The sequence below is a fragment of the Heterocephalus glaber genome, unplaced genomic scaffold, assembly GCF_053883595.1.
Source record: "Heterocephalus glaber isolate CG9 unplaced genomic scaffold, H.glaber_assembly_v1.0 deba00001461, whole genome shotgun sequence".
NCBI lineage: Eukaryota > Metazoa > Chordata > Mammalia > Rodentia > Bathyergidae > Heterocephalus > Heterocephalus glaber.
In genome coordinates this window covers 38,890,256-38,912,264 of record NW_028258308.1, presented here as the reverse complement: position 1 = coordinate 38,912,264, position 22,009 = coordinate 38,890,256, and positions in this window count along the sequence as shown.

Below are 22,009 nucleotides of genomic sequence, written 5' to 3'. Positions count from 1 at the left end.
AAGTCAAGTGTTCACTGTGCTTGATAATACTGTTGCATAGTACGTATCAAATACTGGATATAAAGTAATTTATCTAATCACATTGATTAACCATTATGGCCAGTGTAAGAATGTGCATGGGATAGGAGTGAGCGAGTTGAGAAAAGCAGAGAAAGACAGAGAGATGGAGAGAGGATAAGCCATTCTATAGCACTAGCTTCTCACATTCCCCTCTGACCTATAGTAGGACAGACCAGGGAGAGGAAGAAAGGTTCTACTAAGAGATTATAGCAGTACATATTTATAACTTTCATTTATAACTCTATGCTCTTGAATGACCTTACACTTCCACTAGGCAGAGTCCATCCTTTGCTTTAAATCAATAACATAAAAACTTCTAGTCCTTGGTTCATTCTCTTTTTCTATCCTTGCCGCACTGGTGCCTTCATACCTTGTTCCTGAGGGTCCTATATGCAGGGCAGCTGTAGCGCTGATGGCATTTTCTGGCAGAACCCAGCCCTTTGTTTATGAGTCACAGGGAGGACCAAGCCTGCAGCTCACATGGGCCTAGCATCACTTTTGAGCCCAGCCACCGGCTCCCCTTCCTCTGTGTGACTCTCCCTCCCTTCCTGGAAGGAGGTAAAGGGGGGATGTTCTGCTCATCAGACATGTTTTAGCCAGAATCCACCCACGTGTTTTGAGCTCTTAGCCTTGACTCTGGAGGATCACAGGAGGTTAAAGGCTAGCTTATAACACCTAGAAATATGCAGCTGGCATAGGATGAGAAGGAAAAACATTCTGTAATATAGACTAGCTCAAGTTGGGGTTAGATTTAGTTTTAAAGACAGTTTAGATCTGGATAATGGTCTAACAGCGAGTATCTCTACCATACTAGCAGCCCTGCTCATTTAGGATGGTGTCCCATGCTCCTTACTGGAATGAATAGGCTACATAGAGGCACCACATTCCGGCCTTCTGGATTAACAGACAATAGACCAACAGTTGGCCAGTCAAGAAGTTGATGTCATCTACCAAGCTGAGTGGAACAAGAGTGACAAATAACTCTCCAGGGAGGGGAAGTTGTTCTGTTTTTGTGACAAGAATTTAGACTTCCCAAGCTAGCTTGTGTATTGGCTTTGCTGCCACACAGTACTGGTTCTGATATCAGCTCTGTCTCATTTAGCCTTTCAAGTTTCAGCATTCTTAAAGATGTGTCCAATAAAATAAGAATATGGCATAATTATGCCTTTGAGTTATGAAAATTAAATGTGATGACATATGTAAATTACATCACAAAAATACTGCCATGTATAGATACAAAAACAAACCCCTTTAAACTTAAAGAACCCATGTCTTTAACACTGTTTCCTTCTCAGGTTTTCAGCAGTGTCATTAGCTCCTTGTGCCTATCTGAGAAAACATTCCTTTGAAAGAAAACCTTGATTTTTTGTTTATCTTTATAAAGTGTTGCATAGCACTTTGGACTATGTCTCAGTTAGAAGCTAGAAGGTTGGAGGATTGAAAGAGCTGAGAAAAGAGCACGACCTGGTAGTAAGTGAAGAAAACAAAGCTACCACAGAAGCTCTAGAAATAGTCATTTTCTTTATCAGAAAACATTGCTCATGTTATTGTTTAGATCATACAGAGGCAGAGACAGAGTGACCAACTGTGGGCATGGTCCTTGATGACACTGTGGTGGCTTCAAAGTCTCCCTTCTCCAGGACAGAGGCTGTGCTCAGGGATCCCCTGCAGAAGTTGAGGCTAGTGGCTCTGGGAACACCCTCATGAATGGTGGGTTTATAAACAAAATGAAGAGAAGAGAGCTTATCTGTGATCATATTATTTCATTAACAACATGGAGTTGATCGTACTCTCTTTAGAGAACCATTAAATTATAGATCTTGCATCAAAAGCATCCAGCTCAGCATGGTGCCTGGATCGCAGGCTTGTACGTTCAGTAAAGAAGTCTATAGCTGTCATAGTCTAGCACTTGGAAAATACCTTTGCACAAATGGACAAGACATTGACCCAGGGGAAGAATCTTTATGTAGTTAATCTCTTCAACTGCAAAGTTCTTTACGAAAAGCCCAGTATAAATGAGTTATTTCTCTATATTTTGTCTTCAACAGAGTATTTCAGTTTGATTGTACTGAAAATTTTAGTCACTCTTAACTAGAATAATTATAAGAAATGGAAACTATTGGATAGGAAGAGAGAAAAGGCGTAAAGTGGAACAAATAATAGAAAGAACATGGTTTTTGTAGTGCTGCTTGAAAAGGAGAAAGGAAATGAAGACAAACCGAGCTTGGCGTTGGGGTACATTCTTGTGCTCATTGCAAGGTGGGAGTAAAGACTCGAATAAGAGAAAGGGCAGGGCTGAGTCACGGTGTTCTGCTGTGCAGTGTGGAGTTATCAAGGAAGAGGGAAAGTTCCATTTCTCCACAGCAGGAGTCCAAGTTCACTTCACCTCTAGGATCATGGTGGGACTCTAGAGAAGGGAGGAATCCAGCAGGAGGTGGCCAGTAATGCTGAGTCATCCCAGAAAAGATCTGAACATCTGAAAGAACAGCCACAGGGGGAAATCCTTTTGGTATCTATATTAACAGACATTAATTAAAAGACATATGCATCTCACTTCAACAGATAGGGAGGGGAGAGCCTGAAGACATTCTAGCATGGTGGGGGGTATAGAGTAAATGGAATTCAGCTGTAGAGCAGCTAATAGTAATAATTAAACATCTGCAAATTGTCTTTTGATAGTCTCTTTAGTGAATCATCTTCATTATTTTAGCAAACCTGAAAATACTCTTAAAGGCTTCCATATATCATCTTTGTCCCTTTTACTCTATTTTCCTTATAATATTTTAAATTTCTCCTTTATAAATTCTACTATGAAAAACTTTTGGCTAGTGAGGAAATATCGACATTTGTCCGATAGTTTCCAGGTAATGTAGATGGGCAACTTCCTGGTGAACCAGTGACATGATAGCTGGTGGAATGAGCAGGTGTGTCACTGGCTGGCCTGGATTCCATTCTGGATCTTTAGTCTGGCCCTACAATGAGGATGAGCTCAAGCGAGTCACTCAAACACCTCTAACCCTGCCCCCAACTCTTGGTCATTCATTTAAATCTCCCTATACTGTTTTTACAGCTGTTGAAAAAAGCATGCAAATTTCTTAGCACAATGTCTGGCCCTTGCTATAAATGATTTCTATTCTTATTATCATATTCCTATGAGAGCAGTGATCAGGTGCAAATGGAAATTCTAGAGCTGATACATTTTTCTTGATAGAAAGTAAAAGAAAAGCCAGGTGAGGCTGGAAGATGAAAGAAACCATCTCAAGAAGACATTCTATCATAATTTATGCCCAGACAACAGTTAGATGTTTTCTCAACCAAGTGCCAGACATGAGATGGAAAGACACAGTCTTTGCCCCCATAGTCCACTGGAAGAAATAAATATACAACATATAACTCTGGCTATTGAGACAGGCACAAAAGAAGAGAGGGTTCTGTAAAGAAACAGCCCCTAGGAAGCCCCTTGGGCCTGTTACTGCCCCACTGTGTCCAGTTCTTTGGATAGCCAAGAGTGGCAGAGTCCTTTGCTATTTATTCAGAGAAAGGAACTCTTTCCCGCTTTCAGCTCCCAAGTCCTAAATCTTGAGTAGCCTTCTAGTGTTAGGCGGATAGTTAGACATTAGCAGGTCTGAGGGGGAAAGGGGTGGGTGTCCAATATAGCATGCATTGACAGTTACGGGTAAGTAAACAAATAAAGAGTTCAGTGCATATAATATTTTATAATCATTTGTTAGGTCACAGACCCAAAGCAATGCCATGTAACACGATAACATTTTAAGGTTACACATTGTGCACATTCCTTCTGATATCTGCCCACCTGGCCATCTATTTCCAAAACAAGACATACAGCTTATGACCAATGATAGCAGAAAGGGGAACATTCTTTAAAAACCTGCCCTCTTTGGGGTTAGAACTAATTTAGATTTTTATATGATTAAGTCTCCTGAGGGATCACTGACCACCTGAAAATAACAAGGAAGACAATTTTAAGATATGGATATTCCAAAGTAACTCCCAAGAGAAATGTCAATAGCATATACATTGTATAAATAAAACATTGAAAAATCATCATAGCTCCTTTAACCCCAGGAGTAACCTTTGTGTGCATAAACAAAGGTATCTCTGTGACTCTGCTTCCTTTCTCTCTTGAAGGTGTGACTCTCTCTATATCTACTTTACAATAAATTCTACCTGTATACTGCATGGCTGCATATGTGTCCTGACTGAATCCTTTCATCAAGGATGCAAAGAGTCAAGGAGCAAGGAAGTAAGTGGCCAGTTCCTCAGCGTGTCAGGATCTGGCTTCCTGGTGTTACTAGGACAAATCTCAATTAGGCAGGCAATTTGCTTCTGGGTCTCTGAAGTTCATTTGGTGGACTCAGCTGTTTGTAGAACCCAAGGGAATTGTTCATTAACATTCCTGACTAACATCTGGCTTGTTGGGGGCAGGGCTTGGTTAATTCCATTTGGAACAACACCAATATTAGTTCTGCTTGGATTAACACCAGTGCTAATGATGACATAAGACTCTTACTTCATTAGCCTGATGAAGGGAAAATCTTGCATGTTCAGCCCAAGCCAAAGAATAGAGCCTAGGTCCAAGGCCCATGAGCTGGGCCTAATGAGCAAGTCAAGCTGACCGGACAGAGGAAACAGCCCAACCACAGAAGGAGGGCTGAAGTGGTGTGTCACAAGGAATGCTCTGAATGGAGACAGATGAGAAGGTTACACTTCAGCATTTAAGAAGTTAAAGGAGTTGGAGGCATGTTAACCCCAGTCTTATATGTTAAGGACAGTTAAAAAATAAGAGTGGATTTTTTGACTTTTATATTTCAAATGTTCAAGTTCCTGTGATAAGGGAGAGAGAGCCTGTGATCAGGAAATAAAGCCATCTATAGTTTGATTTAAAGCTCTCTTCCTTCTTCTCTGACTCTGACTGTTGATCTCAAACATGTACACATTTGTAGACCTCTAGCTTCCCTGTTATCTACTGAAAGTGTTACTATTTAGTAAGTATATGCCATAAATCATGCAATGTACTAAGGAAATAGCAAAAGACAAGATAGGCATGGTTTCTGAGGTTCCAGGGAAGAACGCTCGGGGAGGAATGCTTCAGCAGGGAGAAAAGCCACTCAACACCCCTCAGAAGAGGCAGCCTGCATGTGGAGAGGCTGAGGTTTGCAACAGAAATGGGAATGGTGAATGGAAGGAAGGAGAAAGAGGTAGGAGCCTAACCCTTACCTGTGAGCTGGATTAAGGAGTTTGCCAACATCTCTGTTTCAAGTGACAATGTTTGAACGCTAACCTAAAATCATGGGTCAGAAGTTCATTTCAGAAACTGTGAAGATCTATTAGCCAGCATGTTCCCACTCTTCTTTCTCAGGTCAAAGGTATTTCTCTAAGCCTGTGGCTCTGTGGTTTGAGTTCAGATTCCTCTCTGCCTCCTTGTTTTCTTCACCTGCAAATGGCATTGAGAGTACTGATTGGGTTTTTGCTATCCTTCTGATCCAGGCATGCCCAAATCTCCAATCAATGGCTTTCAGTTCAAGAAGGCCAACAACCCAAGAGGACACTTGGCTCTGAAGCTCCTGGGAAGAGACCAGTACATCCCTGGAAACAAACAAACCCCTTCTTTGGGGTATGGCTGCCTCCATCTGTTATTCAGCTGCTTAGAGTCATTCAATACTCAGCCCCAATTTGGTAAAGTTTTATTCATCTCCACTGTTTAAGAAACACTTAAATCTGAACTGTGAGCTTGTGCAAATATAATTGGATTCTACTTAAGGTTGGAAAGTATCAATGAAGGTGACATGGTTACCCTTTCAGATGTCGTCAGGTACTTCCAGTGCTTTAGAAGTTGTGCTTGCCCTTTGGTTTATATATTGGATTAAGTGAGTTGCTAGTGTTAGATGAATCAAATAGTCCCACAGTCTCAGCATGGGCCCCAGATCTTTAAAAGCCAACAGAATTCATTAGTGCAGTGAGAGGCTGTAGTCTTATTCCAAAACCAAATATCCAGTTAAGGCAGTGTATGAAGAGTACAGTATAATTTCCCTAAACAAATACTAAGTAGTCTGAGTCTGCCAGAGCATCATAGTTGAGTTTATTACAATTGACAATATTAAAATTAAAAGAAAGAATTATTTCTTGCTGGTTTTACTTTACACTGACCAAATGAAATTCAAAGGAGCAATCAGCAAAGAGTAGTGATCTTATATTTTCTCTTCCTGGCAGAGAGCTAGGTCTGAAGCCTATGGTGACCTGTTGGGTCTGGCTGCTCCCTTGGCAGCAAGAAAGCTAAGACAGAGCAGCAGAGAGAGCAGCCACATGCTCAGTTCTGGGCTTGAGTTACCCCACTTTCCTGCTGTTGCTTTGCTAACAGTCAAAACCTAGCAGGGGATTTTGACTGTGTCAACTCCTGGTAAAAAGAGCAAATGGCTATGAATGATCAGCAGGGTTTCTGCAAAAGTAAAATTTTAATGAAGACGTAAAATGGAAAGATGGAAGTCCAGTTTTGAATCGAAGATTTCTTTGTGGTAAGAAAAATCTGTTCCATGAGGTCTACTTCAGGAGGTGATCATTTAAATTGAGATCTTCATCAGGAATAAGAGGTGTGGAGGAAGTAATTGCTTCTGATTAGAAAGAACAGAATCAGTTCTGAGTTCCTCATTCCATCTCAAAGATCAGCTGGACACTGCAAGATATTGAAACCAATGTAGCTTTCAAAGGGATTTAGGGTTGACTGAGTGTCTGTATATTGAATGAATTACATCATTCATTCATTTAGTTCTGAAACTGTGTAGTACTCATTGAATCTTCTCATGGAAGATGGAAGTGGAACACAGAGATTAAGTAATTTCACTACAGATAGACAACTAAATTCTGGAGCTGGAATCCTACTTTCTTATAATGTTGGTTCCTTTTCTACCGTAACTGCCAAAGGGCATAAGAGGATGGAATAGGGTTTAGTGACTACTTAGATTTTTATATAATTAGTGTGACTATCCTTTTATGTCATTTTTCTGAGGAGAAAAATTGGAATCATCAATCAACATTGCAGTCTCTCCCACTGGATTCTTCACTGTGGGCAGACTCACCTTCTACCCCATCTCACTCCCCACTCCATAGGCTATGGAGGGGTTAACACCTCCCATTTCAGTTTTAAACACTGCACTGGGTACCCCTTCTGCAAACAGTACACCCCTCTACCTGCAAAGGCTTAAGCAATCATCATTCAGAGGAAATAGGCTCTGGTGGCACAGAGGTGGCCTGGAAAAGGACCAGGAGTTGAGGCCTTAATCTGTTGTGTTCCCTTTTGTGTAAGAAACACCCAGCCTCATGGTGTGGCTTTGTAGTTATCTTCCATGGTCATAACCTGAGCTCCAGTGGGTGCTCCAAGTAGATGCTCCCTCCTTCTCCAAGGATCCTGTGTCCTGTTTGTCTCTTAAACTCTGCTCACCCCACAATCCTCTCTGCCCACCATTTTTTTTTCTGAAATACTATCTACCCCTTCTTCAGAAATCATTAAATCCAAACATGTGAGTTATATATTGTTTTGTTTCTACTATGCATCCAGTGTCTTTTCTCTTCTGTCTAGTTTTCTTGCTCAAAGATGGAAAATATGCACTCTGTATCCTTTACAGGGAGATGTTGGGGTATTGAGGGGAACACAGAGGGGGTCTTAATAGTTTGCAGTTCACTTTCCTCTAAGATATCTAAAAAATGGTCACATCTTATCCTACCATTATGAATTTATTGGAAAAAATTTCATTGTGCATGTATAAGTTACAGTTTTCTTCCTATTGATATATTTTTGACTTTGTTATGCAAAAGAACAATTACCTGTAAGCCCTGTACACCCTTTGGATTACATTTCAAATTTCTTTTCCACTAATCTGATTTTTCTAAATTCCTGGACTTCTCCCAGGACTACAGAATGCTGTATTAAGAGTTGTATATATGTATTTTGGGAGGAGGGGTGTTTTCTGTATGTATGTGTATGTGTGCGTGTGTGTGTGTATGTGTGTGGGTATGCGTGTTTGGCTGGAGGGTGGTACAGAGATCACTATATTCATAACTTTCAAAGACCAAGTTGTTATTCACCAGTCTACTAGCTGTTTCAACTTTCAAAGTAACTATATGAGTCAGTTTTCCTGATGCTTGGATCTGATACCTGACAACCACAACTGAAAGGAAGAGCGGTTTAATTAAACTTATGTTTCTGGGAATTCAGTACATGGTCAGCATGCTCTAAGGCAGGAACAGCATGGTGGGAGGACATGGCAGAGTGAAGCTACTTAGTCATGGTGACGAGGAAACAGATGAGGGAACAGTGACAAAGAAGAAAGGGCGAGGGGCCAAATATACCAAGACCATGCATTCATGATCCAATCACTTCCCCAAAACCCTACCTCTGAGCACAAGATTTTGAGGGACATTTTAGATCTAAACCATATGAATAACCAAAAATTACTTTGCCTTTCATTTTGGTTTCACAAGCAAAGTTATCTTGGAATTATCCTTGGTGCCTGCTAGCCAAAGTCTGATGTCTTTGTGGTCTTACATATTGGATGCTCTTGCTACCTCTATCATATAGACAAAGACAAAAGTTAGATCCTCTTGAGTTTACCTCTCTACAGACACTTAATTCTTAACTCAAAATGCCAATGTAATCCCTCTATATTAGTTTCCTAGAGCTGCTATACAAATTACTACAACACTAGTGGCTTAAACAGAAATTTATTTTCACACATTTCTGAGGTCAGAAGTTACATACCAAGGTGGCCCCCTTTAGAGTCTCTGAGGGGGAATCTATTCCTTGTCTGTTCCAGCTTCTGGTGGCTGCCAGCATTTCCTGTTCAGTTTCCCACCTCTCTCTGCTCCATCTTCACCTTACCTTTCCTTCTGAGTCTGTCTCGAAAGGGCCCACTTCTCACACATATATGTGATTATGTTTGAGGCACCAGATAACTCAGAACAGTTATTTCTCAAAACATTCTTAACTTAATCACCTCTTTTGTGATACAAAGTAATATGCATGGGTTTGGGAGATTAGAACTTGGTGGGGGCCACCATTAGGCCATCAACTCTGCCCTTCTTCATCCACATCTTCTGCCATCACTCCTTCTAGCCCAGCACATCCATTGCTTCTTGACCTGAAACATCAAAATGATTTGTAGTTTTCTGTTCCCCAAATTACCTTCGGTCCTATTTGATCCCAGCAGAAGTAAAACATCCTTGTGCCCAGCAGAGGTGGCCACCTTCACTTTCTTAGTTGTTGGTTTTCTTTCCCTCCCCACCTCACCCTCCTCTCCCCTACCCTTCCTTTCCTTTTCCTCATCCTCTTCCTCATTTTCTCTCTTCTTTTCTTGTCAAATAGCTGTTAGATTCCAATACGAAAATTAGAGCCTGAGGGTTTTTAATCCAAGCACCTGTAGTGTGCTATATGCCCGCTCCCACCTTTCACCTTACCAGAGTAATAGCAACTCCCTACTTCACAAGCATCTGGTCACCATCAGATGCCACAGAATTCAACAGAATGTTCTTTTTCCCTGATGACAAACATCAATAGGAATTGAGAAAAGAAGCAACTAGTAGTATAGGGAATGTTTCCATCTTCTTTAAATTTACGGATTTCCCCTGGGCTAAAATGCATTAGAAGTAAAGTGAGAAAAATGTCCAGCTTATATAAAGCTATTGAGTCCCAGAAAACAAAACTTGGCTGGCGAGGAATGATCATTCCAGGCAAAATGTTCTCTGAGATCATGGATAGCCCAGAAACAAACCAGCAATGGTAATTCTAATCTTAGAGTCAAGAGACAAGAGTTCTAATCTTAATTTTTCTTCCTAACAAGTTGTGTACCCAGGGAAAATTAATCTTTCTGGGCCTCTGATTCCTTGTATTTAAAATCGGGAATATAGTGTCAGTGTTGCCTGTCCCATGGGGTTATAATGAGGATAGAGTGAAATGACAATTGTGAAAATACTTTGGAAAGTTTAGAACACTACATTTAATTAATCATTTTCTTCCTGTGAGTAGACAGGAGCTTGAGCTTTCTTCCAAACTTCAAACCTGGCTTCAGGATGTGTGGTCCCTCTTACCTTCTCCTTAGTAAGTCACTAGGTTTAGAATCTGCAGACGTAAATGTGAATCATATCCTTGCTCTTAATGCATATGTGAGAACTCAGGTACAGCTTACTGAACTAAAATTTCAGCTTTTTCATCAATAGAATGAGATACTTGTTCCTATTGAATTAGTCAAATGAAACAATGTATTAGAAAAAGGACTTTTGAAATTACAAATTGCTATACAAATTGAAAGTCATGTTATTAAGATGACTGAATACTCATTGTCCTTCTCTGATGGCCCCTGCAATGGGGACTAAGTATCAGATACAGACTTATTAGCATGCCTGACCCCAGCAACTAATGGCTGGCCCTGCAGCCCACATTTATTCTAAGTGGAGACAGATGGGAGTCAAAAGCCACATCCCTGGTTTGTTTTCTTTTGTGAATCTCACCAATTAAAGGGATCTATTAGTCAGGATATGATAACTACTGGAGCAACTAACAAATCATGGTATAATAGGACAAAAACCTATTTTTCATTTTTACCACAGTCAGAGGAGTAGTGGGTTGTGCTTCACAGGGTCTTTCAGGGCCTAAGTCCCTTCTGTCTTGGGACCCTGCCATCCCCTTCATCTTCAGAGCTCGTTTTATCCATCCTGTGTTGACAGGCAAAAGGGCAGTGCCTTCAAGAATCAGGCTGGGGATGTTGGAGGCTGCTCTTAGAAACCATGTACAACTCTTCTGCTTGCATCCCAGTGGCCAGAATGCAATGCACAGCCCCACCTAACTTTAAGGCAAATGCGAGATGTAGCTTAATGGTACCTAGTACATAAAGGAAAGATGCACATTGGTGAGCCCTAGAAATCCCTGCCAAGGTTGATTTAAGAGACATTTCAAATAGGATCGATTTTCTTTGGGCCATTGCCAGAGACAATAGAGTAAATCTAAAAGATATTATGCATTACTCAAAGTAAGCATGTGTTTGGTCATATCACATGCTTTATGGATGGGTGAGGTTCTTGGGATTTGTGTGCAATTCAGTTTTTTTTTTTTTAATTTAGATGGATTTCTTACAAAGCCATAGGCTACTGTAGAGCATACCAGTTAAGGTATAAGGCTTGAAATCAGAAAGTCTGATTACAGATCCCAACTTACCATTAACTAGCTAAATACCCTTAACTTACTTAATCTAGTAGCTATCAAACAATTTTGGATATGCAAACACACACATACATAACATGCAAATGTGTCTTTAAAGATATATACATTTGCATGTATATGTGTCTGCATGGATGTTTGTTGTATATATCTAGGTTGGTTGAGACCAATTTAATTGATTTTTCTACCCGACAATGGCCATGACCTTTAGTTTAAAATTAATGATTATCCCTCAGTCTCTGTTTCCTCAATTGAAAAATAGGCTTATTGTAATGATCAAACTAGTTATCATAAAAATTTTTCACATACTGAACATTTCATACATGTTAGCAATCATTATTCTAATATCATTTTAAACTGGAGTCTGGGAAAAATTGTACAAATAGTAAGAATTAGAGAATTCAAGCAAGGAATTATTCCTTTTTTCATTTTAGTATACTAAGATCATTTCAATTCAGTATTTCCAGCTTCCCTTCATTCAGTCAAGCAAGAAACATTTATTGAGTACAAAATATGTAGCAGGCTCTGCAACAGTACTGGGAATGCAGAGCTGGGTAATCCAGGGCTGCTGTCTTTATGCAGCTTGCATACTAAAACTGTGCGGAGCAACACAGTGGCCACAGGCTGTATATGGCTATTTGCATTTACATTTAAATGAATTAAAATGAAACAAAGTTAAAAATTCATATCTTCAGTCACACCAGTTACACTTCAAGTGTCCCACAGCCACATGCAGCTGCCATGCTTGACAGTGCAGATATGGAACATTTCTATCATCACAGAGAAAGCTCTGGAGTATAGACTAAGAGCTTGATAGGATGGACACCATGCCTCAGACTTGAAGGATGACAACAAGGAGAACTCACATGAAATGGCCTTCACATTTTAGAGACTTGAGAATTGCTCAGATATTTCAGCAATGCCACCCACCCATCTAGCTCAATGTTTCTTTGACTTGGCCCTGTTCTCATGTACCTGGACAGGTGTCCTTCAGCACCTGCATGTCTTCTTCCTCTTGCTAAAAGAAATATCTCTGACAATTCTAATTAGCTATACTTGAACTAGAAGAATAGAAACCTATTCATAAGGAAACAAAAGGGATGTGCCAGATTCCAAACACAGACTTTGATCCCAGATGAAGTCATTGCCTTTCTGGCCCTGCCCAGCTGCTAAGTAGAATGAATACCTTTCTCAGGAGGCAGTGGGACACAGGTGTGGTGGTGGCCTGGCGCTCCTCCTCCATTGGAGTGGAGCCTGGGAAGCATCTGCAGGTAAAGTACTGGTGTCACCCCTGGCCCTAAAGTTTTGCTGAGCATGAGCAACAGCTTCCCTGCCCACTGAATCCTGATTCCTAACAGAAACAGGCTACCTGCTCAACCAGAAACCTTGACCTTCTGCTCTATAACTGCCATATCTTGCCTTCAAGAGGTTAGATTCCACTCTGGCTGTTTACTGGCTAGACCTCATCTTAGCTGGGACAATTCTCCCTGACACCTGAACTTACCAAAGCCCGTGAGTATCTATCATAATATACTGTCCTGTCCTGAAGAGAATCCTTATATAGAAGGGCTTCCAGGGAGCAGAAATGAGGCTGATTTGGGCTTGTTGACGTAGCATGGCTGTGATACACAATATATAATATAAGAAAAAGATCGAGAACTTTGGAAACAAGGGTGAGTTCAAAACCACCATCATTTACTATGGGCTTGAACAGTTACCTGTTCACATCTACCATTAGTCTCTTTAATTTGTAAAACAAAAGTCAAAATATCCATTTATGTTGTTTAGGATCTAGTGACCTCAGATTGATATAAAATAACTTACATGTAGTTTCTATGGTTTCCTTTATCCTTCACTTCTCTAGGGGCTTATGCGTCATGAACTTGGGTATCTCTGCCCCTGAAGCAGTTCTCCCCATGTGTTTGGGCCTTGCACATTTTATTCCCAAGTCTTAGCCTTCGGAGAACCAAGGGGAATGTCCAGGGGCAAAGTAGTGCAGGCCCCCATGTAAGTGGAGGCGGGGACTGTATTATTTAGGTATGTGGGGTGGATGCTTTGAGCTGGGTTAAGATGGATAGTGGCTTTCTGTCTTTCATTTGAAAGGGGAAGATCATTTGACCTCTGATGGCAAGATACCCAAAATTTTGAAGCTTATGTCCTGGGGAAGCAGATTATGGAAAACGAGCAGTTACACCCTTGTCTAATCAGTATTTTAAATTACAGATCTTCCACAGGGGCATGAGGAGTGTGAATCAACCCCCAGTATGAGAGGGGTACGAATGCATTACTGGGGTCACCCTGGCCCTTGCTCAAGCCTTCAAATGCCCTAGTTCTTTCTGGGCCCATGATCTTCACACAAGCTGTCTCCGGAATGCTCCACCCCCCACTCCTTGTGAGTTTTTGGCTAAATCCCATTCACTGTTCACTTCTCACCCCTGACACCCCAATATGAATCCCGCCTCCCACTTATTCTTCTTCCTCATACCCATGCTTTCTTCATGATACTCAGCAAACTATAGGGGTGATTATATGTGTACATCTGCATGACTACTTGCTAAATATTTGTTTCTTGAACTGGACTATAAACTCGGTGCCGGAGGAGAACAGGATTGATTTCTTTTCTCATTTGTCTACAGTATGTAGTCCAGCAGTATGGTCCATGGTCTCAGGTGTGCCAGTCCTAGTCAGCAGGCTGGGGTCTAGGTGTGTCTTGCCCTTTGTCCCCTCACATTTCTCCTGACTATGTCCTTGTAGACTTTTGTGCCTGGATCAATAAATTTTTTTGAAAGAATAGCAGAGTTCAGATGGTTTTGAGTTAAAGTAAAAAATAACAATTAATGAAAAAAAAGGGTAGCAAGAAGAGAACAGCTTTTCAAACTCCTTTCCAACCAAGAATCTATGAACCTTCCAACCATACTTTACATTCATTACAAGCACTGCTTCAGCAAGAAGGAAATTCTGAGTTCCAACTTGGGAAATCAGGACACATCCTCCCCTAGTTGAACAGAAGAATTGATGGGGACTTCTTCCAAGAGGAGGAAAGATTCTAGGTGGGCATAACTGTGACCTAATTATCTCGAGTGCACCCTAAAAGACAAAGAGAGATATCTCTGGGCACCAAGGAAGGGTTAGATGGGAATTTAGGGACATGTCCAAAGCTAGACTCTCTGTCTGTTTTCTCCCTACAGAAACGTTTACTTGGTGTTTGCATGTCTGGAGATGCCTCTGCAAGAAGTGTAGTGAAAGTGCTGAGATTGCTTATCCTTAAGTGACACTGGCCCTCCAAGCCTCCCTTTGGTACCCAGAGAAGCAAACTTCTCCCTCATTTGTTGGGGTCCAGTTTAACTCCTTAACTCCTCCTACCACAATGGCTCATTAGGTCTTTTCCAAACAAGCTCAACCTTGATACCTGATGATCCCTTACCTTATATAACAAAAGAAATTTTGCGGGTGTGATTAAGTTAAAGATCTAGAGAAGGGGAGATTATTCTATATTACTTAGATGGGATAAATTCAGTCACAGGGTCCTTCTAGGAGGTAAGCATCTTGGATGCTAGGAGGGTCAATATCTGGGGAAAGGGGTGACAGTGGAAGCAGAGGTTAGAGTGCTGTACTTCAGTGATAGAGTGAGAGGCTAGAAGCGAGTGCACACAGGTGGCTCCTAGAAGCTGGAAAATGCAAGAAATGGATTCTCCTCTAGAATCTCCAGAAGAAACACAGTTCTGCCAACACCTTAATTTTAGCACTATGCGTCATTTTGGACCTCTGACCTCCTAAAGTGTAAGATTAAAAGTGTGTGTTGTTTTAAGCCACTTAATTTGCTACAGCCACAATAGGAGACCAAAACACACATGCTCAGCAACCACTTGTCTGCTTGGATTAAGGCCTTGTGGGAGATTCTGCAGGCAGATGTAATGTTGAACCTATTTGGAAAACAACAAAATGGCCACAAAATTTTTATGTAATCTATAGGAAAAGGGTGACTGCATATGGAGAGCCCTAGAGGCTAACTAGAAATGCAGCACCTGGCTGCTCTGAAGCTAGGTAGGAGGTTAGGCCTTAGTCATGCATCTATTGCTAGAAGTGGTAGCGCTTAGAATGGAGTTGTTTACAAAGACAGTCTCTAGCTGTCAGGCACACAGGCATCTGTGAGCAGGCTAGAATTTATAACTTAGCTCAATGCAGACAAAGCCTTTTCCACCAGTGTCTTGTGGCCAGGCTCAGACCAGCGCAGAGTCCCTCCTTTTCTGCTGGACTCTCTTTCTCCAAGATAGCTGGAGGTAATGTTGTTATGCTTATGTATATCAAAAGCACAACTACCCAAGTGGTGAAGGAAACCAGTTCCATCTGGTTCACCATCAAATGGTGTTAGTTAAGCAGATGTCCTCCAAGCCAAGAACAAGTCTGCCAGAGAAACCAAATTAAACCAGGAAGATGGAGAAATGATCTTTATTGAAAGTAAACTGGCCACAGGATTTCTTAAAGCTAACTGGGCACAGAACCTGCCTCCATTGATTTTACTAGGTGTGAACTGATGTTTTATTTAACTGTCTGCCTTCTCCTGGCTCCTCATCCTGCCTAGAAAAATAAAGGTTTTACAATTTAATATTTCTGATTTATCAGGCCATGAGTCCAGCTTATTCCCAAGGCTACTGCCTCAGTAAGACATAGGGAAGAATATTCATTTTTCTCGAATTAGGTACTTAATTCAAAAACTACTGAGGCTCTGTGAATCATGTTTGGAACCATTGAGTTCTGTCTTTTTTAGGGGAGAAGATTATGTTTGTTTTTGCTGTATTCTTGATTTTTCTTCCCAGTGGTTATTAAACAATTTAAATATAATTACTTTTATTGAGGAAATTTTTATACAGTAATAACATTCTATAAAATATTTTTACCCATTTTTCAATTTTACTAGTATAGTATCAAGTTAAGTTTTGTTTTTTGTTATATAATTTTTAAAAATATAAACGAAATATATTTTTAACGGATACATGAAAACAAAAAAGTACATATTTATGTGATGTTTTAATACATGTACACTCTGTGAAAGTTATCTAAATTGTATTAAATTTGTGAGCACCCTTGTTGTCACTTTCTGTATTATATATTTGTACATTTAAAAATTTATTGCTACCTAGTACTTTTGTCTGTTTTACTCTTTGGATTTCATAAATCCAAATGCATTGAATTTGTTTTAATATATGTGAATTTATTTTATTTTCCTTGGATGTGCCTACTTATTTGTTTATTTCTTTTAAACTTTTGCAGCTTTATTTGGAAACAGATAAAAGCTGAAAAAACCCATCTCTTGCAACAAGTGAACAATTTAACAAACCATGGTAATCTATACCATGTATTACTATTCAGCACCTTTTATTTTTTAGTACTGTGGATTGTAGGACCTTTTCATCACCAATGCTACCTCCCCGTGTCCTTTTAAATTTTTTTTACTTCATTAATTTTTTTGGTATATTTTAGGTATATAATATGCTGACATTCATTATTGGGAATTTGTACCTTTACATATTTTACCTTGGTTCTTATTTTTTTCCCCTTCCCCTGCCCTCCCTTCCTATTTACAAAGACTTTGTTTCCATTTTTTCATTTTCTCATCCTTATTCTTTTTCCATCTTTTCTTTCCCCTACCCCTCCTACTTCCCCTTTGCCCCTTTTCTTCCTATTTCACATGATCTATTATACCTTTTAGTCCTTATTTACACTTTCAGTTTCTCACACCAGAGAAACTATTTGGTATTTATACATATGTGTCCTATTTATTTCTCTTAAGAGTATGGCCTCAGTGTGCATCCATTTAGCTATAAATGTCTCTAGTTTATCATTCTTTATGGCTGAGTAGTACTTCATTTTATTTTTAAAAACCACATTTTCTTTATCCAGTCTCCAGTTGATGGGCAGTTGGGCTATTTCCAAGTTTTAGCTATTACAAACTGTGCTGGTATGAATATGGGTTCACATATATCCCTGTAGTATGATTCTTTTAATTCTTTTGGGGAGATACCCAGTAGGGGAATAGTTGGTTCAAATAGGGCCTCTAATTCTAGTTTTTAAAGGTATCTCCATACTGATTTCCATAGTGGTTGCATAAGTCTACACTCCCACCGACAATGGAGAGGGGTTCCTTTTTCCCCATAGCCCACCAGCATTTGTTATTGGTTAATTTCTTGATAGTATCCATTCTTTTTGAAAACTACAGCACTGTGAAAAAAAGAGACTGAAGAGGATATAAGAAAATGGAAAGAAACCCCTTGCTCCTGGGTAGGAAGAACCAGTATAGTGAAAATAGCCATACTTCCAAAAGTGGTATATAGATTCAATGTAATTCCAATTGAAATTCCAGCAGCATATTTCACAGAACTTGAGAAAACAAACCAAAAATTCATTTGGAACAAGAAGAGACCTATAATAGCAATGGCAATTGTGGGCAACACAGACAAGGTGTGTGTGGGGGGTAACACAATCCCAACTTGAAACTATACTACAAAGCTACTGTGATAAAACCAGCATGGTCCTGGCAAAGAAACAGACCTGAGGACAACTGGAACAGATTAGAAGATGCAGAAACAACTTGAGACATACTCAGCCATCTCATCTTTGACAAAGGAGCCAAACACCCTCACTGGAGGAAAGATAGCCTCTTTAATAAATGGTGCTGGAAAAATTGGGTTTCAACTTGCCAAAGATTAAAACTAGACCTATATCTCTCATCATGCACTAAGCTAAAATTGAAATGGATTAAAGATCTAAATATCAAAGCAGAAACACTAAACTGGCTGGAAGAGAGGTTAGGTAGAACTCTTGAAAACACTGGCATAGGAAAAGATTTTATGAACAAAACCTCAGTCTCACTTGAACTAGCACAAACAATAAGTTGGATCTCACCTTATTAAAAATCTTCTGCACAGCAAGAGAAACCACCAACAGAGTGAAGAGACAACTCACAATGTGGGAAAAATTTTTTTACCAGCTGTTCCTCAGACAAAGGTTTACTATCTAGAATATATAAAGAACTTAAATCAGACTTCCTAAATTTAAAGACCCTATCCAACAATGGACATCTGCCTCACCTACTTGTTTTTGAAATAAATAATATTTATACTAGTTTTTGTTTGGTAATGATGTTTAATGCTATGAATCTGGCTCTGGTGTAAGTTTGTTTTCAGTGAGTTTGATCATGACAGTTCGCTTTATTGTTATTTCATGTTTTAATTATGATTTTGACATTTTCTTTGACTCAAGTTTTAGAGTTTAAAATATTTCAGTGTGTCAATTATGTGTACTTTTGTTATTTACTTATTTCTCCTTTTGTTGTACTGCGGTATAAACAGGTGTTGAGCTACTTTTGAAATTTATTAATTTTTTTCACATCTTATATAATTAATTTTTTAAAAATGTAACTTTGCACATGAAAAGTAGGTAATTTTTTTGTGTGTAATAGACATCATAACTTTATTGATTATATAATTCAAAGCAGCCATAGTCTGTTTAGAATAGTAATGGCTAGTGATATTTATTTGTGAAGATTATGGAGGTTTTCTACTCTAGTACTTCAGTAAAATCTTCACTGGATTTTACACAAATTTTTATTTTATGAATTTTTATTCTGTTTGACACAAACAGTAAAGGGTAGTTATTAGTTCATAATGTTAAATCTTCATCCATAAAATAGGATTCCTTTGTCTCATTTTGTCCTTTACTTGAGAATTCAATTTTGGAAGACAGTTATTGAAACTGTGGTTCCTTCTGTTTTGGTTGTATGAGGATTTAGTGAATTTTTCATTTATTTCCTACGTACTTGCATGCTATTTTAATTTCAGTCTTCATGAATACCTTCTTTAAAGATAAGTTTTGTGTACAATGAAGTTTTCTTTTTGTCAATTACCTAAACTAGTAGTTTTTCTACAAATAGATAAATATCAAGTTACATTTATGTTTATAAAGTATATTTAGTATTACATTCAGTTATCTTACATTTTTGTTTTTTGTGGGTTCTCTCTTCTGTATTTTACTTTTTACTCATTTACTCTTATTTATCGCATTTTCTCTGTTGGCATCTCACCTGAACTTGCATGTGTGTCTTTTTTTTTTTTTTTTTTTTGGTACCAGGGATCAAACTCAGGATCCTGAGCCTGCAAGGTGGGTGGCAGAACCACTGAGCCAACCCCCCGGCTTGTGTGTCTTTTATTATATTTATATTCATTGTCAGGCCAGCTTCTTGAGGACGATATATTGTTTATTCTGGTTGTCAATATTTGATATATTTAACATGTGCACCTAAACTTATTACATAGCAAAATTGAGAAAGTACATAATGTTCTTTTTCCTACTAATGAGGAAGGAACTAGGTCACTTAGAGTTCACTGTTTGGATATTGCTGTTATATTCTTGTATGGCTTTCCTTATAAAATTATTACTACATTAAATTATGTTTCAATTATTATTTTCTATATTATATAACTTGCCATTGAAAAATTAGACATTTACAATCTTTCTCTTCAACATAATTAGCACCATTACTTGGTTTCAAGTCTGTGTATACAAAGATTAAATGTTCAACATTATGTTTTCTCAAATATTTTTTATTCATGACCTCTTGATTTTAATTAATTTCTTAGTTTGTTAGGCTCTATTCTCAACTGAGTTATTCTGGAGATGTAGGTTTCATCCTTTGAATTTATATTTCTATTGTCAATACATATAAATAAATATTTGGTTAGCTATAAAAACTTTGTTTCACATTTCCTCATCCCTTCAAAATTATATAGATATTTAGCCATTTTCTTTTGGAATACATGTTTCATTTTGAGGTGAATCTCATTATTTCCCTTTGTAAGTTACTTTCATTTGGCTGACTATAACATTTTTACTTTACTTTTGAAATTCACAAGATTGATTAGGATATAACTTGAAGTTTTTCTGGACTTTTGATAAATTATGGTAAACTCTTTTAATCTATAGGTTTAAATCTTTATTAAATTTAGGAACTTTTTCTTCTATTATATCTCTTAATACAATTTCTGTCCCATTTGTCCATTTATTTTCTGCTTTCTTCTTAAAGCCCACTTATTACCCATACACTTGTTTTCCAGCTATTCTCCATATATATACCGTTTAGGGTATTTTGTAATTTTTTCTCTAGAATCTAGATGTTTTTATCTTGGCAAGGCTATTCCTATCTACCATGTTTCTGATTTTATTATTGTATTGTCAATTCTGACCTTGCTGTATCTTATGTTACTTAAATGCACTAACATTATCATATTAAATTGTTCTATTATTTCTAGTGGCTCTCTCTTTAAAAAATCCTGGGAAAAAATAAGAACCAAGATATATCATGTACAGGTACAACCACCCAATGATAAATGTAAATGTATTGTATACCTAAAATGTACCAATAAAAGAATTTAGGCAAAAAAAAAATCCAGTCTACTACTATCTCCTTTTGATTTGTTTCATAGTCTATTTTCTTTCAATTTCTTTGAGATTATGATGTCATAAATTTTTTTTGTATTTCCCTATTAATTTTTACTTCAGAGGATAAACTTCATGTAAAATCTACAGTTTATATTACTTTTATTTTTTTGTGTGTGTATGCATTGTTCACTGGGTCCTGGGTTTGCTTACTTCCTTTATTTTCTCACTCACTGCTTCTTAATGACAGAATCTTTCTGAGCTTGCTATTTGCCCAACTGAAGTGGAAATTTTTTTTCCATTTACAGTGTACATATATGCTATTTGAATATTTCCTTTAAATTTTATCTTGAGGCTGGAATGATGAACTAGAAGGATTAAATTACTAATTTGGCAGTCAGTAGGTAAGAAGCTTAAGTCATAGGTATCTGAAGAAATTGGTGTGCATTTGAGATTTCTATGGTAGTAAATACACTAGCGATGTTTCTATCTTAGCCCATGTTCTCCATCTTAGGAAGGGTTTGTCTTTATTGTCGAGTCAGCCTATGCCATCATTAAGAAGTCATGGTAGAGGAGAAAAGGTAGGGGAAAAAATATAGTATAACTATATAATTTCTGTCCCAATTATTGGATCAAAACATTTGACCTCAGAAAGGAAAGAAAATCAGAATAGGTTATTTGCTTTTTTGGGCCTGCATATTATTTATGCAAATTAATGGGTTTCATTTTGGCATTTATTGCCTGCATATAATATATAGCCCATTCATATCCATTCTTTATGTTAATAAAACCATTTCAAGAGTCTTTTAAAAATTATTACATAATATTTCTTTTTCCCAAATTACTATATAGAAATGTTGGGAAGTATGGCAGAATTGTCAAGCCTTGAACTGTTATTCCAATTTTGATCAATTTTAGTTGACACATAGTTCTCAGAGTTTGTGTTATAAAATAATTACCATTCTCTGTGTTGAGCAGTAATAAAGTATTTTTCTCTATTTTGCTTCTCCTTGTTTCTTTTGATAAGTTTATAGCCAGGGGATTCTATAAATCTTCACTTAACAGTACCACCCTAACCAAAAATTTCCCCTGGGATTCTCCCCATTACTTTGCTAAGTAGCTATTAACAGAGTAATGTCCAGTGCTCTATCTTTCCCCTTATCTATCTCATGCCTTTTCTTTTCCTAGAATAATAACTACTTCCTCTCTATCTGAATTTTACATATTGTACAACACCCTACTAGAATCTCACCTATGTGAAATCTATCTTGAACATCACACCCCATAGTAATC